At 52.2% G+C, this 25872-nt stretch overlaps 1 protein-coding gene across 22 annotated transcripts in view; it reads right to left on the bottom strand.

Annotated features, from left to right (window-relative positions):
- The window catches only part of EIPR1 (EARP complex and GARP complex interacting protein 1), a 179061-nt gene that overhangs the window by 85585 nt on the left and 67604 nt on the right, over nt 1-25872 (bottom strand). The window contains exon 1 of one of the 22 annotated variants that reach the window (XM_054677673.2): nt 12600-12751. The exons of 20 other annotated variants lie outside the window; for them this stretch is intronic. The gene's annotated coding sequence lies outside the window, so the exon portion shown is untranslated. Of the gene's footprint in view, nt 1-12599; nt 12752-25872 lie in introns of those variants that run through there. One more of the 22 variants, XM_054677671.2, reaches the window with a different exon arrangement.

Here is a 25872-nt window from a genome sequence, read left to right as displayed (position 1 = left end):
CAACTGGAAACGGTACAGGACATTTCTGGGAATAATTTACATAAGAAGGGTGATTTACATGCGGGATACTCAGGTCTGCAGAAATGTCTTGACCCCACGTCAAAGATGAACAGCTTCAAAACCTTACCAGGTGATGGGTGGCAAGACCATTCTGCAAACATTTACTTCGCCCTGCCTTTGTGGCCTTCACCTACGTGCTTTACAAATAAGAACTCACTTACCTGGTGAACAACCCCAGGCCGTGGGAACTACTCCCCCGGGTGTTCATCTGGTTCCTTTTCTCATTAATTAAGTGACCTACCTGACTAGGCTGAGTAACGCCCACCTGCTACTCTAAGGAGCCCGGGCATGAGTGGGGGTCCCTGCCAGGCGCTGCCTGCAGTCGGCCGTATCTCAGCCCCTACCCTCCTTTTACTTGTTGCGCAGCCTCGGCTAGGGGCCCTGACTGCTGTGAACGTTGCTGCCCCATCTGTGCATCTCTCAGGCTGTGGTGAGGATGGAAAGGAGCTACATGAGAAGGCATGTTTCACGGTGGACTCGAGCCCTTGGATGGCACTAACCAAGCGGCACTCCCTCGGCCCGTCCCTGGGTTCTCCAGCCATTCATGGAATGAGGGGACACAAGCCAGTCAGGGCTGCACCAGCACTCCCATTTCAGGGCCCCAGCCTACCCTGTGCTCCCAGGCCTCCCTCACTAGGGAACTGCCCTCCCTAATCATCCCTGGGAATAACAGGAGGGTCTGCACCTGTGGTTGAACTTCACCTGGTCCCACCACCGTCCCCAGGCTCACTCAGTCTGTCTACGGGGACTCCAGGTACGAGGCACAGGCCCCAGAGGCCCAGGAGAGTCTGAGATGGAAACGAGAGGAGGGGGAGACGCAGGTGGATGGCAAAGGCCACCTGCATCCCTGCATCCTGCCCCATCAGCTGCTGCCATCCACACCACACGCAGACTGCGGTTGGTGCCACTGCCCACATGCCCTGCCCTTGGACCATGGGCCCCATGCTGCCCAACCAGGAACCTCCTCCAAGCTACCACTTCTCTGCAGGAGCCAGGGGAACCTGCCTTTAACCTGTGGCCAGCCAGCCCTCTGAGAGAGTACCCTCCCTCCGTGCAGAGCTGCTCTGCCTGGGGCACCATCTCTCCTTAATCCAAGCCCTGTCCTCCCCAGTCCCCATAGCACCCTGGCAGGAGCAGGCTGGGAGGCAGCCAGGCCCAGCTCCCCCTCTTCCTTCCTCATGACTCTGACCCCTGAGGTTGGCCTGGCCTGGCCTGCTCTACCGGAGGCTCCGCTTGTGGCCATTTCTTTAAGGGGAGGTGCCTTCCCCTAGAGCTGAGTCGGCTTCAGGGCCCCCAGACCATCAGCAAGGTCGGCCCACCTCCAAAACCCAACTACATACAGGATTCAGGCAAGCCCGGAAGATCAAGCAGATGGAAGGCCATGTCTGCTCCAGCAACCCCATAACTGGCAACCCCATAAGCCCCACAGAGGCTGCCCTGTGCAGGGAGGAGGTCACGGGGGGGCACTGCCCAACCTCCCGCCAGCCCGTTAGCCTCACCTCCAGCCAACAGAAGCAATCTGGCAGACAGCATAAACCTTGGTTGATACGTGAGTTCACCTGTGCTCTGAGTACATCAAACCTTTTTTTTTATGCCTACAGAAGGAAACAGTGACGTCTGCTTGACATCAAACTACTTTCTGGACAGTGACTCGACACCCAGGTTCTCACTAAAACAGGAAAATGTGGATTTGCCAGCATTTGCTAAAGCAAATGTGACACACAGCACTTTAGGAGGTAGTTTTTAAAAATCAGCATTATACACCTCGCAACCGATCATGTCAGAAATTAATTAACACCCCTCACTCCAAAAAATCTTCATCCCTTCATTCTTTGGAAATCTGATGATTTTCTGACTGATGTAATTAGGTTTCCAATATTTTTTCCCACACTAGAATATCAAAAACACTCTTATAAAAATATTCAATCAATTTATCTGTAAAAACATATTTGTCAGTAAATACTGGGAAGAGGTCGGAATAGTCTGTCACCTTGAGCCCAGCGAGGTAGCGTAGGATACAGGGAAGCAGGGCCAAATGGACATCATACCAGGCAAGGTCGGAATCCCCGCTTGTGGCCTGCTGGCTGGGATCCTGGGCAAGGTGTCACTTACAATCCCTAAGCCTCAGTCTCCCCAGCTGCAAAATGTAGACAGATACCAATGCTTCTCTTCTGGGGATTTTTAAAATATTAAATGAGATGGAAATGAATGCACATATCATGCAGCCTAAGAGATAAGGTAGACACTCAACAGAAGCGAGTTTAAAGAAGGTATGGAATGGTGAACGCCCAGGCACGAGGGTCGGGACAGCGGCCTGCTCATCTGTGCAACTGCAGGAGGCTGCTCCGCTGACCCAATGCGCAGAGCCGTGAGGTGAACCAACACCATGATGCGAAGTTATACACAACCCGGGAAGTTTAGGTGCGTTCCATCACATGCCAAACAATTCACTGGAATCAAACACCTCTCACTTATATCCACGTCTCTGGCTAAAAAGAAGTAACAGGACCTCATCCTCTTACTAGTCACCACAGCGCAGCCTGGAGCCTACCAGCTGCAGTTTTGCAAGTAGCTTTTTGTAAGGACGGAGAAAAGAAAAATAAATGTTACTATTTGTCTTTCTATTTTTACGTATTTGTATGATTTCTATGGAGCCCATTCTGGTTCACCATTTTCTTGTAATCACCTTAGAAGAGGAAAGGGATGTGTTGTGGTTTATGCCTTTCCGATTCTTTAACTGTGAGAAAAAAGGGGAGATGCAGCAGTAATTCCAAAACACTCTTCCTTCCACACTGACCGCCCTGCTTAGCCCCTTTAAACCTGAGTCCAGAGCCTCACAGGTTGCAAAGCACCGTGGTGGTTACCCACAGCTACAGACAAGTCGGCAAAACCTTAAGGAGGCTCCACGCTCCCTCACGCACACAGAGGAACTCGGACCCGGTCTCCCAACTCCTCGCCCGGCCTCGTTCCCATCCTCCAGGTGCCTCGAGGCAGCATCTCAGGCTTCACACGAGCCGCACCCTGGCATGAGGAACAGGATGGGCCGCGGGTGAGTGGCCCTGGGAAGACTGGCCCCGCCTCTCTGCTTGTCTCCCCCAACTTGAATCTAACCTGCTCCAGGGGAAGAGGGGCTCTGGCCAACTCGCTCACAACCTTGACCGCGCCTGCAGACTAGAAGGGCTCAAGGCTGCAAGCAAACGAGGTTGCCTTGTCTAAGTCAGCTACAAGTATCCGCTCTGATTTTAACATCAGCAGGCCTGTTTTGTTCAGGGGAAGCTCTTTCCTTCACTCCCATGAGAGGTCACTGGCATGGCTTCCACAGTATGGCTCCTAGAGGTGATGGCACCCAGAGGGACATGGCCAGTGCCACAGTGAAAGCTGTGCCTTCCAGGGCACTCAAGGAGAGGCAGCTCCTCTCAGCCTCAGGACATGAGAAGCTGCATGCCCAGGTTAGAGGTCTGAGCACGAGCAGCCAGTGCCACCCGCGCCTCCTCCTGTGGTCATTTCCAGGAGCCGCCTGTGCGGCTGCTGCTGCTGGACGCTCTTCCTCCCCTTGATCTCCCTCCTTCTGGTGTCTCATCCCTGTCCCTGGCCTCCAGCTTGGGGTGCTGTCTCCTACGTGGTCCTCTAGGAGAACCCAAGCACCATACCCACCCCCATCCACATAAAGCCATGTTCCCTGGGCACAGCACCCTGTCCTTGCCGTCATGGCTGGAATGCGCACCACACTCCCTGGTCTTTCGGTACTCGAGGTCTGGCTCACACAGTTGAGTGGACACAAACATCCACTCAACAACTTGAAAAACAGGGAAGTCAGATTTCTCTTCTTGGCCCAAAAGTGCCCTCTGGTTGTGGTGGCTGGGACCTGCCCTCCTTCTCCGTGTCCCTCCAGGAAGGCTGGAGATTTGTTTACAGAAATCCAGTGAGCGTGCACATTTCCTGAGAACATAGGGCGAGTTAGTGAGCACTTCTCAAAAGTCAGAAGTCTTCATTATGAAAGGTAAACAGATCCAGGGATTAGGCGCCTGGGAATACTTACATGTTTCATGAAAAGGTAAAGCAAAGCAAAACGATGGAAAAAGGCACATAAAAGAGAGCAATTGGAGTGGTGAGATGAAAAAACTGAGGAAAAATCTGGAAATTTAGTCAGCGGCTCCAAAAAGTCACTATTATCACACAGTGCTCATGAGCAACACCCACGTATACAGGAACGCGTGCCTGGAAGGGCTCAGTAGATCTGAACTAGCTCCCCTCAGACGGTCAAGGCGGAAACAGCATTGACATTCATTATATTACAATGTGGAATATGCCGAATATTCTTATTTTTACCTGTCCAACCATCCCAAATTAAAATTTTATGTTGAAACTTGATTCTGAAATAAATTATTTGAATTTTCCATATCTTTTCAAATGTAACTGTGTTTATTTCAAATTCCTATAGATCAGAGAGAAAAAACAAACAAAAAATAGTTTTAACAAAATGAGAGATTAAAACCAAAGTTTCTGCGGGATGATAGAGACCCTTTTTAAGCACTAGAGGGGCTCACATGAATGGAACTGAGTGTTAGGTGGAAATACCAAGTTCAAATGCCAGGACGCTTTAAAAGGGGCACTGCGTACGTGGAAATGAGAATTTTATATTCAATGCTACAAAAAAAGCTCACTGATGAGAGCCAGTTGGTGCATCCATTAAGTGAAGGGGGAATCCCTGCAAAGATCAAATAAGTAAGTTTATGAAAATTCTAGGACAAACCAGCCAACAGGAGAGCCAAGTCAGTTCCCTGCTGGGTTGGTGTCGGCAACCATCACCAGCCCCGGGCCTCCGTCAGGTGGGGGCACTGCCCCTCTGTGCAGCTTGCACAGAGGCCTGAAGATGGACAGCTCTGCGGACACGGCTAGCAGCTGCCCTGGACTGAACATGCTTTTACCCTCAGACCAAGTGGTGAAATCTGTCTTTCCAGCCTTTTGTGTGGAAAAAACAAAAAACACAGCCCCACAGGCTTCAATGAGCCCGGCACTTCCTTTCTTGTGTTCCCTCGTCACTCCCTCCCACCTGGTGCATAAACATACCCAGATTGTGGTCTCTGTCTCGTTAGTCATCCCGTTCATTCCCTCATGTTTAACCTTGAAACCCGACTGCCAACGCACCGACATCGGTGCCTACAGACGGCCGCACGGGCTGCTGCGCCGGCTCCTGGCAGGGTGTGTGCTTTGATGGGCTCTGGGGGCAGAGCCAGCTGGCAGCGGCAACTCCGTTGCCCAGGGAACAGCCATTGAAGTGTGCGCTCCCAAGTCTGCACCAGGCCGGCACCTGTCGCGGTGCTGGCTGAACCTCGGTGCTGCAGGGGCTGTGCCCGGCGGGTGCCCATCAGTGCTCTCCGTGCTCCAGGAACAAGGAGCAGGTCCAGAGGCCCCGCTCTTCCCACTGACAAACGGGCTTGCCTTGCTGCCTTATTAATGACTACGCCACTCTCACCACCCAAACAAAATGCACAGAGTAGGAGGAAAGAATTAGCTCTTACTATTAGCTCTTACTAAGAACCCACGAGCAGCACAAAAGGTTGTTTTTATGCTAATAAAAAAAAATAGGTTGGCCTCATTCACAAACCCAAGGTGATTCGACGACTGCCGTCACCGTGCCTGCCTGTGTATGACGCGTACACAAACTGCTCCTGTGTAAACGTGTGGCCGTGACATGGCCTCCATTCAGCTCCAGGTGTCAAGTGCCAGATTCCAGGAAGCCCCAGGAGTGGGCCCAGAAGGAGCAGTGCCAAGGACCCCCGGGGGTGGGGCCATCCTACCAGGCATGTCCTGGGCACATGGGAAGACCGAGGGGTGAGGGACACTTGGTGTCCGTGACGGGGAAAGGCTGAGGCGTCAGGCTTCGGGCTGTGTCTACCTTGGTGACTCTGGAAGGTGACTCTGGAAGCGTTTTCATAAGCACTTGTCGTATGTCATAGGCAGTGTGCTCCAGGGGAGCAGGGGATCTCACAGTCCAGAGTGCCCTGCAGAGCACCCGAGACAGCGGCTGGCAGAGCACAGGCAGCGATGCCCCAGAGGAACAAGCCAGCCCCTGCGTCCCCATGTGCTGAGTCCATCCTCCCAGCAGCTCCAAGAGACGGAGCTATCAATTTCACATACAGACAAGGAAACCAAGGCTTGGAGAGTTGAAGCCACCGTCCAATAACACACCAGAGTACCAGCCGGCAGAGGGGGCGGTGGGGAGCACATCACACCTAGACCCAGCTGCAGCACCAAGCTCGTTCACCACGCTCTAGAAAACTCATTCAACATGCTCCACAAAGCTCGTTCACCACGCTCCGGAAAGTTCGTTCACCACGCTCCAGAAAGCTCGTTCACCACAATCCAGAAAGCTCGTTCACCACAATCCAGAAAGCTCGTTCACCACACTCCAGAAAGCTCATTCACCACACTCCAGAAAGCTCGTTCACCACAATCCAGAAAGCTCGTTCACCACACTCCAGAAAGCTCGTTCACCATGCTCCAGAAAGCTCGTTCACCACGCTCCAGAAAGCTCGTTCACCACGCTCCAGAAAGCTTGTTCACCACAATCCAGAAAGCACGTTCACCATGCTCCGGAAAGCTCGTTCACAATCCAGAAAGCGCGTTCACCACGCTCCAGAAAGTTCGTTCAACACGCTCCAGAAAGTTTGTTCACCACGCTCCAGAAAGCTCGTTCACCACAATCCAGAAAGCGTGTTCACCACGCTCCAGAAAGCACGTTCACCATGCTCCAAAAAGTTCATTCACGCTCCAGAAAGTTCGTTCACCACGCTCCGGAAAGCTCGTTCACCACAATCTGGAAAGCGCATTCACCACGCTCCAGAAAGCTTGTTCACCATGCTCCAGAAAGCTTGTTCGCCACGCTCCAGAAAGCTCATTCACCACACTCCAGAAAGCTCATTCACCACGCTCTAGAAAGCTCGTTCACTATGCTCCAGAAAGCTCATTCACTATGCTCTAGAAAGCTCATTCACCATGCTCCAGAAAGCTCATTCACCATGCTCCAGAAAGCTCATTCACCATGCTCCAGAAAGCTCATTCAGCATGCTCTAGCCCCTACGTACCCAGGCGGTGGAGGGGCCAAGGTTGTGTGCAGAGGGTACTGAGTAAGGAGTAGGCTGCCTGCACTAAGGGGTAAGTGCCATGAGAGCTCCTCGTGGCCCCTCACAGGGTTCCCCTCTCCTCCCCGTGGCCCGAGTCTGCTGTAGGTAAGGTTGTCACAGGGTGCATCCTGACGGGGTGGCGTCCTGACGCAGTGGCGTCATGGCAGGTGACAGCAGCGGGTGGGGCAGGGCCACAGTCTCCCACTGCTGCCTGGTGCCTTGGCACATGCTTGTCCTGCCACCCTTCAGATGCTGCTCTGGAAGCAGGTGTGCTATTTCCAACCCCTGCCTCTCTGCTAGCCTGGAGGTCTTCTAAAACACAGGCCACCCTCGTACCTCATTGAAACACTGAACCCAAAGCAAGTTTTGGGACTCTAGCAGTTTAGGAAATTGTCATTGAAACTATCCAAGTTCTTCGAAAGTGACCACAGGGCGAACAAGGAGGTGATGTGAAATACCACGTTATAGCTGAACATGAGTCTCACGTGGCTGGGGCTGCTGGGGTGTCCAGAAAGTTCTTTTGCTTCTCTGACAGGTGGCAGAGTAAAAGACAGTTATTAATGATGTAAGAACACAAGCCAGGAAGAAAAGCACTTCTGAGGACAAAACCAGGGTGTCACTGTGGCCCCTACAGGGCAGATGCGGCCTGGAATCTGTTGCTAAGCAACAGCCTTCCCAGTTCCTCGGGCGTCAGAGGGTGGCAGCTGCTGGACTTTGCCAAACGTGAAGATCCCGAGACAAGCCCAGCCTTCCACCAAGACCAGGAAACACTGCTCAGCAGGCACGGTCAGACATGGCAGCATCAGATGGCGCATAGCCTGGGACAGAGGACAGACGCACAGCACGCAGCGGCCATGATACAGTGGGAGTGGGGATGAAACCAGATTCTGGTGCACCAGCCATTCCTGCATGGGATGGGTAGGAGGGCCAGGTGGTGGCCTCGGCAACGCCCACAGGCCCCAGCAGCCCTGGCCCCCTGGGCAGCCACAGGCCCCCAGCGGAGCCCCACCCCGCACGCAGCCTCCAAGTGCCTGCACGGCCGTATCTCCCGCAATTAAAATGCAGGCTTTCAAATCCATGATGCTCACGCACTGCTCAGCTTTCTGGAGTTTTAATTGCCCATTTGCTTTCTTCCTAGGCAACAGAACTGCTCTATTAATATCTCCCCACCGGTTTCAGGGGAGAGGGGAGACAAGCGAGGATTTGTTTCCGTATTAATTGGCAAACCTCTTTGCCGCCTGCTTCCTGGACCTCTCAGGGCTCGCTCTTCCTGTCTCTTTCTTCTCAATCATTTCGCTGTCTCTCTCTTCTCTCTGGGTGATCCTCCAAATTATAGTTTTAAAACAAAGAATGCCAAGCTCAGGGTTTTATTTCTCTCTGTCCAGACAGAGGATGGGGCATGTGACCCAGGGACCCAGAGTATGTTGTTGGCTCTCAAATGCCTCCAAAAATGACAGAAGGAACAGTCTCGTCCTCTGTGGGAGAAGGGCAATGGCAGACCCAAAACTGAACTGAGGGACCACGGGATCCTGGGAGCCATGCCCTGCTCCCCACTCTGCACCAGCCTCCTGGCCTTCCGCTTCTGTGCTGGTTCCCTCGGTCTCCCTCCCAGCTTGTAAACGAGGCATGACCAGAGCCATCCGTGATCCTGTCTCCCTATGTGCACCACGTCTAAAATGAGCCCCAGGGCTTTGAATCCCGTAGGGTGTGTCAACAGCACCCAATTCACATTTCCCATGCTCATCTCCCCGACGCAGGCTCCCACAGCCACCGGCTTCGGCAGACGAGTAGACACATGATACGCAATTCACACTTAGTGTCCAAAGCTGAACGCCAGCGGCCCCCAGCCTTATCCTTCCCGGGGCTTCCCGTCTCAACAGACAACATCAGTGCACATGCTTGCTCAGGCCACAAGATACTGGCCCCACCTTGATCCACGCCTCTCATCACGACCACTACACCCTTTGTCACGGCCTCCAGGGTGAGTGCCGCAGTTCCAGCTACCACGGTCGCTCACAGAACCACACAATGCCCTCTGATGGGCCCTGCCACAGCTCCTGGCTAAGCCCTGGCTGGCTTCTCCTTCCCAGCCGCTTGTTTCTCCTTTATCCCATTGCACAAGTTACATATTTTCTTTTGTACTTAGCATTGTCTGTCCCCCATCAAGCCTGCAGGTTACAAGGGCAAGGTGTGTAGCTGGTGGATGCTACAGGCCCAGCATACAGGGCAGTGCGTGGCACAAGAGAGTGGCTCGTCTCACTCACCCAGATGCAGCCCCCAGGCCTAGAATGCTGCCGGGAGCAGAATAAGATGCACAGTGAAGGATGGTGGATGCGTAATTATGACGTGTTATATGAAGTACACAAAAGATTATGAGATGCATAACCCCTTTTAAATACAAAAGAATACAAAAGGAAGAGTCCTTTTTAAAGATGTTATTTTACCACTAAAATGTGACAGCGGGTTGCGTGAGGAAGGGTTGGAATTGGGGGAGTCAAAGGTTCCCAGGAACCTTAGCCATAATCAAGAGAAAAATCTTCTCCCTGAAGAAGTGGCAGCAGCAATCAGCTGTAGCTTGTACTTCTTTAGAGATTTTTCCTTAAAAAAATAGGCTTAGTCTTTGTAATGGGTCTTGCCACTTGGGCATCTGTAGAATTCATTTGGCCATGAATTTAGGGTACGCCATGGCTCTCTAAAGAGGAGGGTGCTGGGGGCAGGTGGCAGGGGTGTGGCAGCAAGGGACCACGTTCTCCTCACTGCACAGGCAGCCGTGCCTGACCACTTCAGTGGGGCTGAGCGCACTCGCTATGACAGGAGAGGCCCCATGAAATGGACCGTCGGTCATCTGGGTCTTTCGCGAATCAACCAGCACTAATTGCCATCAGATTGCATGTGTCAGCACACACAGACAGCGCTTCCATCATGGCCCGAGCAATGCGAGAGGAACACAGAGAATCTATTTTATCTCCTGGTGCTCCAGGCCAGGCCAGGACTGAGAGAAAGAGGCCAGAGTGGGATGGACTCTTCACATTCCACGGGCCAGCCCTCAGTTTTCTGATTAGGAAGTAAACTGGGTCTAAAATTTGGCTTCTGCCCAAGTCCCTAAGAGAATCCCCCACGGCTGGCATTGATGAGGATACCCCGAGGAACATGCCTCAGATGTGAGGCTGGATGTCAGCCCCACAGCAGCAGGGATGCCCGGGGGTGGGGCGAGAACACCCAGAATGAAGCTACAGGCACACCCAGCATCACAACACACACAACTGGAGATCAAGAATTCAATTCTGTTGTAATTAGGACACACATCAGTGCAAAGTGGGCTATCATCCTATATGAAGAGTACATGGTTCTGCCATGTACCCAAATCCAAGTAGCGGGCTGCACGCACAGTTCTGCCGTGTACCCCAATCCACGTAGCGGGCTGCACGCACAGTTCTGCCGTGTACCCCAATCCACGTAGCAGGCTGCACGCACAGTTCTGCCGTGTACCCCAATCCACGTAGCGGGCTGCACGCACAGTTCTGCCGTGTACCCCAATCCACGTAGAGGGCTGCACGCACAGTTCTGCCGTGTACCCGAATCCATATATTAGACTATGCTGGGTGCTGAACACTTAGAATCATAACTATCTGCTTTCAAAAGGAGTCTAAGAGAGATGGCTAGTTGTTAAATACATTATGATATAGATCAAAATTATCATAAAAATGTCATAATTTAAAAGATAGTTTTATCTAAACATAAAGCATACCTCCTAAAAAATTGGTTTTTAAATTCAATCTGCATCCATTTGTCTTGAGTAGGGAACACATTCAAGTGGTCTCTGGGGTGATGCCGTGAGGGAGTGTGATGCCGTGAGGGAGTGTGGCTAAGAAACTCACCCAGGTCCTTTCCACCCTTTCTCTTATTTAATCTGTATAATAGACGTGGAAGTTATTACCTTTTTATATCATGGTATTGTTATCACTTTATAAAGAGCAAACCAAAGTTCTCAAATATCAACCTTAGTGCTGTTTTCCTGATTTTCTTGGAGAAACACAATGTTATGTATAAGGTAAGTTGGTCACCTTCGCATGACCATGGCAGTGTCACAGCAGGTGGCACAGCTGGATGCTGTCAGCCCCAAGCCTGTCTGTGTCCTGGTCCTGTGGCCATCAGGGGCCCCGCTGGGCCATCCACTCCAGGGGCACCATGCACACGTGCTCGCCACAGGGCCACATGGCAGCCTATGTCCACTGAACCCTCCTGCCACACACGCTCTGCTCTGTGAGGAAGGTTGAAGAGTTTTCCATTCTGGCTCCATGCTAACATCACTCAGGAATGAACCTACTGACATCTGGGGCCCTGTTGGGAAATATTCTGGGTCAAGGTGAGGCCTGCAGCACTGGAACTTTCCCTAAGTCCTCAGGTGACTGCGCGGCCAGACTGGGACCCAGTCCATTAAGTGGCTGACCCATCATTTATGTTAATGGTTTATCATCTTCAAGTGCCCCTTCATAAGATACTCGTAAAAAAAAGACCGTGAGCCCTACAGGCCCCAGATACTTCCCCCATGCTCACCACGCTGTTGGGGGGACAGCCCCCCGTACCTCACAGACGGCCGGCTCTGCGCACCTCACGACAGGCCCACATACTTCCCCCATGCTCACCACGCTGTTGGGGGGACAGCCCCCTGTAGCTCACAGGCAGCCGGCTCCGTGCACCTCACGACAGGCCCACATACTTTCCCCATGCTCACCACGCTGTTGGGGGGACAGCCCCCCGTAGCTCACAGACGGCCGGCTCTGCACACCTCACGACAGGCCCACATACTTCCCCCATGCTCACCACGCTGCTGTGGGGACAGCCCCCCGTGGCTCACAGGCAGCCGGCTCCGTGCACCTCACGACAGGCCCACATACTTCCCCCATGCTCACCACGCTGTTGGGGGGACAGCCCCCCACACCTCACAGACGGCCGGCTCTGCGCACCTCACGACAGGCCCACATACTTCCCCCATGCTCACCACGCTGTTGGGGGGACAGCCCCCCACACCTCACAGGCAGCTGGCTCCGTGCACCTCACGACAGGCCCACATACTTCCCCCATGCTCACCACGCTGTTGGGGGGACAGCCCCCCACACCTCACAGACGGCCGGCTCTGCGCACCTCACGACAGGCCCACATACTTCCCCCATGCTCACCACGCTGTTGCGGGGACAGCCCCCCGTAGCTCACAGACGGCCGGCTCTGCGCACCTCACGACAGGCCCACATACTTCCCCCATGCTCACCACGCTGTTGGGGGGACAGCCCCCCGTACCTCACAGACAGCCGGCTCTGCGCACCTCACGACAGGCCCACATACTTCCCCCATGCTCACCATGCTGTTGCAGGGACAGCCCCCCACACCTCACAGACGGCCGGCTCTGCGCACCTCACAAGTACCTCTCCTTAATCCCCAGAGCGATCTCCAGATAGGTGCTGCTGTCCCTCTTTTATGAGGAATGAGTCTAAGCCTAAGAGACCTCCCCAAGGCCATATAGCCTCCGTGCCAGAGCCGGGACTCAAATCCAGGTATGTCTGATGCTGACGTCTGTGCCGCCTCCAAGGCACGCAGCCTCGTGTGATGAACAGGTGACCAGCACCAAAAAGCTCTCATCTACATTACGGCAACTTCTGCCAAGATGATGCCAGTACTATGTGGAAGATTAAAATAATGTTGATTTCTTTATAATGAATTCAACTGTTACTGAAAATAATGAGATATGAGACAGAGCAAAAATGTTTTGAAAAAAAAAAAAAACTAAAACTAAATATAAACCTTAGTGGCTAGGTCCAAAAAAAACTGTCATTTGCAGAAAACAAGAAAGGGAGAGAGAACGTTCCTTTTCCACATTAAACGAAATAAGCCCTGCTACCCCAGTCCCATGAAGCCTTTCTGTGCAGACACTGGCCTGGGCCTGAGCTCTTCTGCACCCATGTGCATTCTCCCAAGTCCTCTGCCAGCCTACGAGTCTTCCTCTGTTTCCTTTCATTCCATCACAGAACAATCTCGACAAACTATCACCCCACAATCTACAGCCTGGTGGCATGGCTTGCTCAGTGACTTGAGCTTAACTCAGCAACATTCTAGCACAGATGAGGGCCTCCCCTTGAGCCGGCCTGCAGCACTCTAACCAGGTTCCCAGGACACCTTTCCTAGCAGGCTCAGGAAAGGGCGTCTTCACTGGGTCAGTGGCTCCTCCAGGAGGCCCTTGGAAGACTTCAGGAGGGGCGTGGTTGAAGACAGAGGGAAATGCTGGTATAGCCTGTGAGTCCATGCGTGGGGAGGGCCTGGACCAATCAGATGTGGCCTGCTTTTTCTCTCACGGCAAAGCTGCATGCCCCAGGGAGAACCCGGACTGCTCAGGAGGGTCCTGGCACCCAGACAGCCATTCAGGCTGCAAAACAGCACACAGAAGACCTGCTTCAAAGACGGGCCCATCAGCCACGACTGGACCAGTCCCCATGGGCACCTCAGCCCCTTAACCTCTGCTCCACTTCTCCCCATCACTCTGGACACACGTGGTGACAGTCCTCCCGGGTTTTCAGGAAAGGAACGGTCCCGACAGCTGTTGGATGCAGGTGGCCGCAGCAGCAGGTAAACTCTCTTAATATGCTGCAGGTGAGACCCACCACAGGACGCAGAGGCAGCCTGTTATTATTTTAAGGCAATGATCAAGTCATCTTCAACTTGATCACAGGCAACTTTGAATTTGTCTGTCGCCGAACACGTTAATGTCTAAACATGTCCTTTAATGTTCTGTGAAGCTACAGAAACCACACATTATTCAAAAAGAAAGATTTTTCTTCCATAAATTTAATTAAATGGAATGGGGCTATTTGAACACCACAGACTCCAAACACTTTAACAAATATGAACCTAAACAATTCTTTGATGATATCCAAAGTGCAAATAATGTTTTCATTCTTGAACTTTTCAAAATCAATAAGCAAAAAATTATGTATAACCATTTAACAAATACATTTAAAGTCATAAATGAAAATCTTATTGTGTAGAAGTAATATTGTTCATTAGGAGAATCCCACAGGAGGAATAATTATAACCATGCGACTGCTTTCAACCAGCTTAGCTGACTCGTGACCTGGCTTTGACCTGTGCCCTTGAACTGATGTTCAAACACACACCCTGCATCCAGCCCATCCTCTCTCCAAACACACAACCTCCATCCAGCCCATCCTCCCTACACACACACACCCTCCATCCAGCCCATCCTCCCTACAAACACACACACACCCTCCATCCAGCCCATCCTCCCTACACACACACACCCTCCATCCAGCCCATCCTCCCTACACACACACACCCTCCATCCAGCCCATCCTCCCTACACACACACACACCCTCCATCCAGCCCATCCTCCCTACACACACACACCCTCCATCCAGCCCATCTTCCCTACACACACACCCTCCATCCAGCTGATCCTCTCTACACACACACACACACCCTCCATCCAGCCCATCCTCTCTACACACACACACACCCCCTCCATCCGGCCCATCCTCTCTGCACACATACACCTTCCATCCAGGCCATTCTCTTTCCACACACACCCTCCATCCAGCCCATCCTCTCTCCATGCACAACCTCCATCCAGCATGTCCTTTCTACACACACACACCCTCCATATAGCTCGTCCTCTCTACACACACACACCCTCCATCCAGCCTGTCCTCTCTCCACACATACACCCTCCAACCAGCCCGTCCTCTCTCCACACACACCCTCCATCCAGCCCATCCACTCTACACACACACACCCTCCATCCAGACCATCCTCTCTACAAACACAGCCACCATCCAGCCCATCCTCTGTCCACACACACCCTCCATTCAGCCCGTCCTCTCTCTACACACACATCCTCCATCCAGCCCATCCTCTCTACGCACACACACACCCTCCATCGAGCCCATCCTCTCTACACACCCTCTATCCAGCCCATCCTCTCTACACACCCTCCATCAAGCCCATCCTCTCTGCACACATACACCCTCCATCCAGCCCATCCTCTCTCTACACATGCTCCATCCAGCCCATCCTCTCCTTGCACACACACACCCTCCATACAGCCCATCCTCTCTACACACACACCCTCCATCCAGCCCATCCTCTCTCTACACACCCTCCATCCAGCCCATCCTCTCTACACACACACCCTCCATCCAGCCCATCCTCTCTCTACACACCCTCCATCCAGCCCATCCTCTCTACACACACACCCTCCATCCAGCCCATCCTCTCTACACACACACCCTCCATCCAGCCCATCCTCTCTCTACACACCCTCCATCCAGCCCATCCTCTCTACTCACACACACCCTCCATGCAGCCCTCCTCTCTCTGCACGCACACCCTCCATCCAGCCCATCCTCTCTACAAACACACCCTCCATCCAGCCCATCCTCTCCCTGCACACACACACCCTCCATCCAGCCCATCCTCTCTCTGCACACACACCCTCCATCCAGCCCAACCTCTCTCTACACATGCTCCATCCAGCCCAACCTCTCTCTACACATGCTCCATCCAGCCCATCCTCTCCTTGCACACACACACCCTCCATCCAGCCCATCCTCTCTACACACACACCCTCCATCCAGCCCATCCTCTCTCTACACACCCTCCATGCAGCCCATCCTCTCTGCACACACACACCCTCCATCCAGCCCATCCTCTCTCTACACACCCTCCATCCAGCCCATCCTCTCTACACACACACACCCTCCATCCAGCCCATCCTCTCTACACACACACCCTCCATCCAGCCCTTCCTCTCTCTACACACCCTCCATCCAGCCCATCCTCTCTACTCACACACACCCTCCATGCAGCCCTCCTCTCTCTGCACACACACCCTCCATCCAGCCCATCCTCTCTACACACACACCCTCCATCCAGCCCTTCCTCTCTGCACACACACACCCTCCATCCAGCCCCTCCTCTCCCTGCACACACACACCCTCCATCCAGCCCATCCTCACCACACACAGACACCCTCCATCCAGCCCATCCTCTCTACACACACACACACACTCCATCCAGCCCCTCCTCTCCCTGCACACACACACCCTCCATCCAGCCCATCCTCACCACATACAGACACCCTCCATCCAGCCCATCCTCTCTACACACACACACCTTCCATCCAGCCCATCCTCTCTCTACACACCCTCCATCCAGGCCATCCTCTCCACACACACACCCTCCATCCAGCCCATCCTCTCTACACACATACACACCTCCATCCAGCCCATCCTCTCTACACACACACACCGCTCCATCCAGCCCATCCTCCCTACACACACACCCTCCATCCGGCCCGTCCTCTCTCTGCCTACAGAATCCATCCAGCCCATCCTCCCTACACACACACACCCTCCATCCAGCCCATCCTCTCTACACACACACACACACTCCATCCAGCCCCTCCTCTCCCTGCACACACACACCCTCCATCCAGCCCATCCTCACCACATACAGACACCCTCCATCCAGCCCATCCTCTCTACACACACACACCGCTCCATCCAGCCCATCCTCCCTACACACACACCCTCCATCCGGCCCGTCCTCTCTCTGCCTACAGAATCCATCCAGCCCATCCTCCCTACACACACACACCCTCCATCCAGCCTATCCTCTCTACACACACAGATTGTTCCCTCTCTGCACACACACTGTCCATCCAGCTTGTCCTCTCTGCACCCACACACTGCCCATCCAGCTCTGGGCATCTTTGTCCTCACATGTGAACCCAGGGCTCTGACCTTTCTTCAACCTCAGCTGTCTAGGACCAAGCCTCTCCGAGTCTCTGACTTGTTTCCTTAGGGGTTTCCAATTAAGAGCTAATCTTGTTCTCCTGCCTAGCCTGGAAGCCATCTACTTCTCCCGGCAGCCATCCGGCAGGCAGGTGGTGGCAGTTAACATGCTTCTCTCTGTACCAGAATCACTTCCTTTTGTCCATGAGCTCCTGGGTGGCAGGGATTAGGTGGGCTTAGTTGTGTTTGTGGCTCCAGCATTTGGGACTGTGTGGCACATGCTAGGAGCTCAGCCTATATCTGGTGACCACAAAAGAAAGAGGCGTGTGGGACGCTGTGAAGACAGCATCGATGGAATCCGACTACTGAAAAAAGAGGGTGGGGGCGAGGAAAGGCTGATGTTTCAGTGGAGTATAAAAGAAGGCTGAGTGGCATGAAGTGAGTGTTTCAGCCACACCTGCCTCACCTGCAGCATGCAGAGACAGCCATTCACATCTTACACCGCTGGTGAGGCAAGTGGTAAGCACAGGGCTCAGCAGATGGTGGGCATTTGCCCTAACAGTTAAATAAGGGCTGTAGTTGAGCTGATTTTCAAAGTCCCTTCTACAGCGGAGTTCAACCAGTTTCAGATGAGTTGAGCTACGAGGTTCTACCTCCCAGTTCAGCCTCATGCCCAGGGGAAACAGCCAGGTTCTCCCTTGCATTCTAGTCCAAGGGACGGCAACCTTTTTCTGTAAAGGGCCAGGTCATAAATATTTTTGGCTTTGCAGGCCACACAGTCTTTATCGCAGTTACTCTGTAGAGCAAAATCAGCCACAGACATTACAGAAATAAGCGAGTGTGTCTGTGTGCCAATAAAACTTTATTCACAAAACCAGGTAGTGGGCCAGAATTAGCTGTGGCTGTGGTTTCCTGGCCCCTCTCCTAGACCATAAAAAGCTTTGTCTTGCTTCTTTTTTTGTTTGTTTGAGATGGAGTCTCGATCTGTCATCCAGGCTGGAGTGCAGTGGCTCCATCTCAGCTCACTGCAAGATCTGCCTCCCGGGTTCAGCTTTGTCTTGCTTTTTAAGGAGATTTAGGAGAAACCCTTTGTTCATTTGCTCATTCACTACATTCAACAAATACTTTCTCAGTGCCTACCATGTGCCAGGCACTTTTGAGCCTATGGGTCAGAGAGGGGGTCATCACCGAAAGATCTGCCATCTCAGACAGTTGGGACTCATGGATAATGCTATACATTTCCTGCTCTATTTATTGTATTTTCCCTTCATTCCCTTAACAGATGCTTGTTAGCAGAGAAAGGCTTGAGATTCGTGCGGCCCACTCCTTCTGCCACTGCAGCCCCGCTCTTACCCGTTTCACATACCGGGGTTTTATTTATATGTCTATTACAGGCTTATATATTGGGGTTCCTTGTCACTTGTGAAAATGGGTTCGGTAGCTTTAAAACAAGATTTGAAAGCCACTGGTCTGGCCTAGATACTTCCGTTTTATTGATGGCTGGGTTGTGTGGGAGAGAATCCAAGTCTTGCTAGTGTCAGATTACATCTATTGCTTCCCCTGGACCCATGCTGTCTGTCGTCATGCCCTCGAAAGAGATAAAATTAATCAGAAGGGAGTTATGGCCTCCAAAGTCATCCTGATAGTATCTAGGATCTTACGATCTCGATGGTGTTGGTAAATTGGTTCTGTAATAATGATCCTCCCCTGGCTGAGTGTCCTCAGATCTCAACAAGCAAATTCCGGTGTCCTCCCCCGAGAAGATGTCGTGGGTTCTTGATCTCCTATACCAAGAGCTCACTCAGTATTCAGAAATGCTCCACACAAGGATTGACAGCAGCCAAAGAGGGGCCGTGTTCTCTAAGATGCTCGGGCTCTCCATGAGGGAAGGAACCCCCAACCACACTCTATCCAACCACCGTCAGAAGACTCACCCCCCATAAGAAGGCATTCCAGTGTCGGCACAAATGCTTCCTGGGAGAAGACACGTACAGCTCTGGGACAGCTGCAGACGTCAAGCCCAGCCTTCCAGGGGACATCGTCTGACTCGGCGTTAACTTCTCCCTTACCTACCCCGCTCCTGCTCACTGCGCTCAGATCTTTGCCCTGGGATCAGAAAGAGAAGGTCCAGTCCTCTCCCGCTTAACAGCCCCACAGATACAGAAAAGCCCCACCATAGCACTATTAATGAGGCCAAAAAGCCTCAAACATTTAAAATGGGGGTTCTCATTTTTCAAAAGTAATGAGATGACCAGGGTGAGTTCTGAACTTCAGGAAGCCAAGATTCATCACAAGTCCTAGCTGTTGCTGAGAATGTCGCTGTGTCTGTCTCCCCACAGGGCCTCCCGCGTGAGCCTCCATGGACTGCCCCCTGTCCTGGAGTGCTCTGCCCTGGGTCAGCTCATTGTCCTGGCCCCTTGTCCTGCAGTGCTTGGCCCTGGATCAGCTCATTGTCCTGGCCCCCCGTCCTGCCGTGCTCGGCCCTGGGTCAGCTCACTGTCCTGGCCCCTTGTCCTGCAGTGCTCGGCCCTGGGTCAGCTCATTGTCCCAGCGACTCTGCTTGGGGCTCTGCTGATGGCATTCTGAGAGCTGGATGCCACATGGATGTGATCTGACTGGGCGCGGCCTTGTTACGAATATCTCCTTCTCTTAGGAAAAGAGAGTCCTTGGATTAGATTGGCTTTTTGTTTTAATGGGCAAATCATACTATTGACTTTGACACTATAGCTTGCTGAAATTCCCATTTGTATGTTTTAAATTTCAGAAAGGAAAATATTTTCTCTCTCTCTCTCTCACACACACACACACATACACACACACACACACATACACACACACATACACACACACACACACTTTGAGTTATGGCCATACGTGTAAGCTATGTAAGCTCTTCTTAGGTTTTGCCAAATCACGGAAGACAGACATCCTGGCAGTTTACATGCAATCTTATACGTCCCTAAGATGTCATTCACCAAGCTGCATTCCCTCTCTTGACAGTCTGTAGAAAGCTTGGTTCTCTAGGCAGTGAGTGAAAGGGATCTCGTTCCCAGTCTCGGCTCCACCACTCACAGTCGAGTGATCCTGGGCCAGTCACTCAAGTGCTCAGAGCCCAGACTCAGCAAATTTATGACGCAAGAGTCAGACTATTTGGTCTCCAAGGTGCCTCTCGACGGGGACCCTAAGATTCCCCAGTGAAGTATGCAGCCTGGCCTGGCAAAGCGCAAACTCCAGTGCAGACAAGCTGTGGCTGGATCACTAAATCAATAGTTTGAACCATATGAAACTGCCATTCTTATAGGTCAAAAAGGGTCAAATTTCAGCAATTTCATATAATTCAACCCTGCGAAATCCCAAACAAGACTTTTAACCTCCCAGTTTTCACAATTGCAAAATGAATGTCCTATATTATGGAAAAGTAGTTTTAAGATGTCAAAACTCCAAAATTCTATTTGGTCCATTAAGACGACAGTTTCCCCTGTAACACATGTACTCTCCTCTGTACCTAGACAGTGATTACATATGAATGGCTGGCTTCCGGTCTCTCCAGCACAGGTCTATCTAAATGCTTTCACACAGGCCCGCCCCTCTCCTTCTCGTCAGTGCCTCGGTTTCAGGATGCAAGCACCCCTCCTCTGCTCTTACAGCGCCTTCATCATTGCTCCCTAAAAAGCCTGCGCTGGGCTCCCAGCAGTCTCGCCTCAATGCCACCTGCATGTCCACGGCCACATCTTTGCCTCACAGCCTCTCCAATGTGTCCGTTTCTCAAGGCTGTACTTCAGGGTCAAATGGGCCTTCGCGCTAATACCCTATCAAACAGCCTTCTTGCCAATACCATTTCCATGAAAAAAAAAAAAGAATCAACCAAAAACAAAAACAAGAAGGTACACACTATGCACTTCTTTCTGGATGATGCTGGGAAGTCCCAATGTCCCGATCATACAAATACCTAATGGTCCAAAAGCGTTTGTAAACCAGCTGTCGCCCAGGCATGTTTTCTACAAGAGAGTATGTATGTCATGGGTTATAAACAGCGAGTGAGCAAGTGAACCTGTGAACTCCTAACAGTGCCAATTCCGACAGCACAGGCTTCTGTGTGTTCTTCATTAGGAGAAATCTTGTTTTTCAGGGTACAGTTAAATTCTCAAAATAGTCAAAAATCTCAGAGGCCAGCCTGATGAATGAAAAAGGTGATTCATAGGGCTAAATTATCGAGAGCCAAAAAGTATCCTACAAAAACACAGCAGAGAGATTTTCTCAGATGGCACTGAAGCTGACTTTTAGAGCATTTCTGAAAGAAAAGTTCCAAAAATGTTTTGGGAAATGACAGTTTCTTTAGACAAGCAGAGGTCAGCATCATGGGCACGCAAGTTCCTCTGTGTCTGCATGAGATTCCACAATGAGCCTTGCTTTTCAGATGCAGCTTCTGGGATGAGTGACTCAGATCCAAGTGAGATGCAGTAGACGGCAACAGACACACATCTTCTTTCTGACCCCTTCACAACAACAAGCATGGAGGCAGGTCCCAGGGACTCCAAGGAGAACTGGCCTTCACTCCCTGTACCTGCCAGGGGACAGCCATCTGAACACTGAGGAGTCTCCCAGGCCAGGTCACTAAGTCAGAGAACGCTCCAAGGAGAACTGGCCTTCACTCCCTGTGCCTGCCAGGGGACAGCCATCTGAACACTGAGGAGTCTCCCAGGCCAGGTCACTAAGTCAGACAATGCTCTTTCTTCTTCCAAGTGGGCCAGGCTCGTTATTGAGTAGTTAGTTCTTACTCAGGTACCCACAATGGTGGCCAAACATACCTGAACTGTGTTAAAAACAAAACCAAACGAGAAAAGTGTTTCTGGTCTTATAATATTTGTTTGACACCTCAAACCTCTTATTTTCATTTCAGAGACTGATTAAACACAGTCTCAAGGTGATAAAATAACGCAGTAGGATAAAAATAAAGTGACAAGTGGCAAGGGATGGTTAGTCATCTTTGATACCTGTGGATACTCAAACCCACCATTTAAAACGTCTTAGGTGTTAGATGTGGTAGGTGTTTCTATCAGGAACACACATGAATAAAAACAAATTTAGAACTCACATCTGGGCTTCTCACTTCTAAAACAAGGGTCAGGAGGCCAGAAGGCGGAGCAGCGCATCAGTTAGTATTTGACAGGACCACCATGAGGGCTCTGAAGGCGGAGAGACTGCCAGATGCGATAAAGCAGAAGCTCACAGGACTTTTTTACAGGGCTCCTGAGGCCACGCCAGCAGTGGGAAAACCTCCAGAGTGGAACTGAATTCAAGAAACCTGTGTATAGAATACTCCCCCAGCGACTTGGGGTTCCAGATCCAGCCACCTGAAAACTTCCTGGCATACAGCAAAAAGAAAACCCCTGATTTCCTAAACTCAATCAGCTTTGAGTTTAACGAGGGTGCCTCTGGGCCAATGTCTAATGAATCACAGGATCAGAGTCACCGCCTGATATTCTGTGGTTCTGGTGAAGCCTGGGCAGCACAGCAAGACCCTGTCTCTACAAAAAATTTAAATGTTAACAATTAATTAAAATTTAAATTTAAATAAAACGTGTGGTGAGTGGCAAACTGCGGTTTCAAGCAATTAGAAGACAATCCCTCTTCTGAAATCCAGGTCCTTGGCTTTCTCATGCTGTCTCATCCTCCCAGCACCACACTCTCCTTTCTTTGCCTCCCAGTTCTTTTCTGTTGGCTGCTTCTCCTTCTGCTGCTGGGCTTTTAGCAAGCTGATCCTGAGTGCAGTTGGTGGATGGCGACAGGCTGGATGAAGACAGCGATGGCAGTGACGTGATGTCGCGGAACCGGAGGTTGTGCCCCATTGCAGTGGCCATTGCCAGAAGCCCAGGCCCGCTGCGGATCCACAGCCCTCCCTGCATCCTGGAACCCCCGCCACCCTGTCACTGTCACTCTGGGTGAACTGCTTGCTTTGTGTCTGTCTTCCCATCAGACGACAGGCTCCCAAAGGCCAGGCCAGCCGTGTCTGCATGGCTGAGCTCGGGGCGCTCCAGCAGGGCGTCTGGCATGCAGCAGAGAGGGATCAATACTGAGAACAGAACAGAGGAAAAGGGCAGAACCTCCAGGGCCAAGGTCAGCAGGAGGGAGGGCCTGGGCAGCCACAGCAGGGACACGAAATCTGACTCCGTTTTTTTCATCTGTAAAACTGAAATTGTGACTCAAGAGTTGTGGAGATTAAATATGAAGACCGCTGAAAAGTGACAGTGGCACCGGCTCACAGCCGCACTCAGTCGTGGTGACAGCCAGTGCCCTCGTGTCCACCTATGTAACCATCCCCAGCCTGGGGACTTACACAGCCCAACGTCACGTGTATTTGCTGCACTTTTACTTGCAATTCACAAAAGCTGGCTCCGGCTGATTAAGCAGAAAAGGAGATCAACGTGAGGGGCTGGGTGGAAGGGGAGGGGTGCCAGGCAGCTCACTCTCACCAGCCATGCCGAGGGCCAGGCTAAGTGGAGCCTCTGGGGGCCAAGCTCGGAGCCTCACCAGGGCCATGGCCCAGCAGGGGAGTCTCTGCGGCCCCCATCCAGCACAAAGGAAGCCACCCCACAGCTCTGCTGCTGCCTTAGGCTGCTGCGTGCCAGGGACCGACCACCACCTGGAAGTCACGGGCACTGCTGCCACCTCGACCGCCACTCACAGCAGCAGTGGCAGCCCCCACTGTCCCCTCACGCTGCCACCTCTGAATCAGTCTCACCCAAATGCTCAGGCCAGCAGAGTCGGGTCACAGCGAAACTGGAAAATAGATTTCTTATTTTCATATTGGGAAATGGGACTAATAACCTAGGAATTTTCCCCAAGCACAGGAAGACTACTCCAAAGATAAGGAGCAGCCACAATCCCGCCAGACGCCGGCAACCTGACTTCTGAGTGTTTCCGGGCACCATGAACACAATAGACGACACGTGATACGGCGCGGCCTCTGCGCCCGGGAAGCTTCGCCCTCTGCTGGCAGACGGCGGGATCCATCGGGTGCTGGGAGGACCGGGAATCACAGCAGGCTGACCAGCCATAACAGACAGAGTATAACCCCAAAGAGTCAATCGCTGTCAAAGGAAGACTGTTAAAAATCTTATACAATTATATAATTTGGGTTGAATAGTGAAGATTCTCATAAAACCCTATCACTCAAAACTCCGATTTACAGTAATTGTTGCATGGTTTGAAATGAAGATTTCCTGTTACAAAATCCCCACTGTGTGATTTGCTGACTCTGATATAGGAAGACAGACACGGTCACCAAGTTCACACGCAAAGGATCCATTTGAAGGGCCGGAAAAAACACCCAGGCACGAGGACAGGCAGTGGTGAAGCCACAGAGATGATCTTCCCAAGACCCCACGGAGCGCCACGCAAGGCTGGAGAGATCCAGGGCACAGCAGTGAGATGGTCAGACGAGATCGGAGTTGAGATGGCCAGGGCTGAGGAACAAAGTGTCCAGGGTTCCCAGCATTTCTCAGAATCACCCAGGCAACCTCATCAGAAGACATGGTTCTGCTCCACATCCAGCAACCAAGACTATGTGATCCTGACACCTGCAATTCAGCCCTCCACTCCCGTCCTGTTCAACCCTCCACTCCCGTCCAATTCAGCCCTCCAGTCCCGTCCAATTCAGCCCTCCACTCCTGTCCAGTTCAGCCCTCCAGTCCCGTCCAGTTCAGCCCTCCAGTCCCGTCCAATTCAGCCCTCCACTCCCGTCCAGTTCAGCCCTCCAGTCCCGTCCAGTTCAGCCCTCCACTCCCGTCCAGTTCAACCCTCCACTCCCGCCCAGTTCAGCCCTCCACTGCCATCCAGTTCAGCCCTCCACTCCCGTCCAGTCCAACCCTCCAATCCCGTCCAGTTCAACCCTCCAGTCCCGTCCAGTTCAGCCCTCCAATCCCGTCTAGTTCAACTCTCCACTCCCGTCCAGTTCAACCCTCCACTCCCGTCCAGTTCAACCCTCCACTCCCAACCAGTTCAGCCCTCCACTCCCGTCCAGTTCAGCCCTCCAGTCCCATCAGTTCAGCCCTCCACTCCCGTCCAGTTCAACCCTCCAATCCCATCCAGTTCAACCTTCCACTCCCGTCCTGTTCAGCCCTCCAATCCCGTCCAGTTCAACCCTCCACTCCCGTACAGTTCAGCCCTCCACTCCCGTCCAGTTCAGCCCTCCACTTCCATCCAGTTCAGCCCTCCAGTCCCATCAGTTCAGCCCTCCACTCCCGTCCAGTTTAACCCTCCACTCCCATCCAGTTCAACCCTCCACTGCCGTCCAGTTCAACCCTCCACTCCCGTCCTGTGCCCCCATTAAGTAACGGACTGGGGCCACCTTCACAGACCTGACAACCCTGGGGAGGAGCAGGTGCAGGGGACGGGGAAAGACAGACAAAGGGGGACCTGCCCGCCCTCCAGAAAGGCCCTCACCATTGACGACACCGCCACAATCTCTCCCACAGCCAGGCTGAAAGCGATCTGGCAATTTCAACTCACCCCTTTCATTTATGTCTATATCCAGACAGTCTTCTAAGTGTCTGTCATATCCATTTCTGATAAATTCTCACCTCCTCCCAGGCGGTTCATACGCTCTGTTCTCCTTTCTTTCCTATTTATTCTGTATTTTCCTACAAGATGACTCCTTGTTACATATTACCATCATCAAGCCAATTCTATGACCTGAAAATTTCAAATCGCTGCTTCCCCCCTTTCTACTGAGTTCCAAGGCAGTCACTTGGGTATGAGCCCACTACAATGTAAAGCCACGCCTTTTACAAACAATACTGTGCTGAACTTATTGACAGACACAAAAACGAAACTGGGGTGAGCTGCATGGGCACCCAGCGCAGACGCATTCAGCCTGAGGGAC

The sequence above is a fragment of the Pan troglodytes genome, chromosome 12, assembly GCF_028858775.2.
Source record: "Pan troglodytes isolate AG18354 chromosome 12, NHGRI_mPanTro3-v2.0_pri, whole genome shotgun sequence".
NCBI classification, from domain to species: Eukaryota; Metazoa; Chordata; class Mammalia; order Primates; family Hominidae; genus Pan; species Pan troglodytes.
Note: the sequence above shows the minus strand (reverse complement) of the source record. Positions and strands in the feature narration are given on the sequence as shown.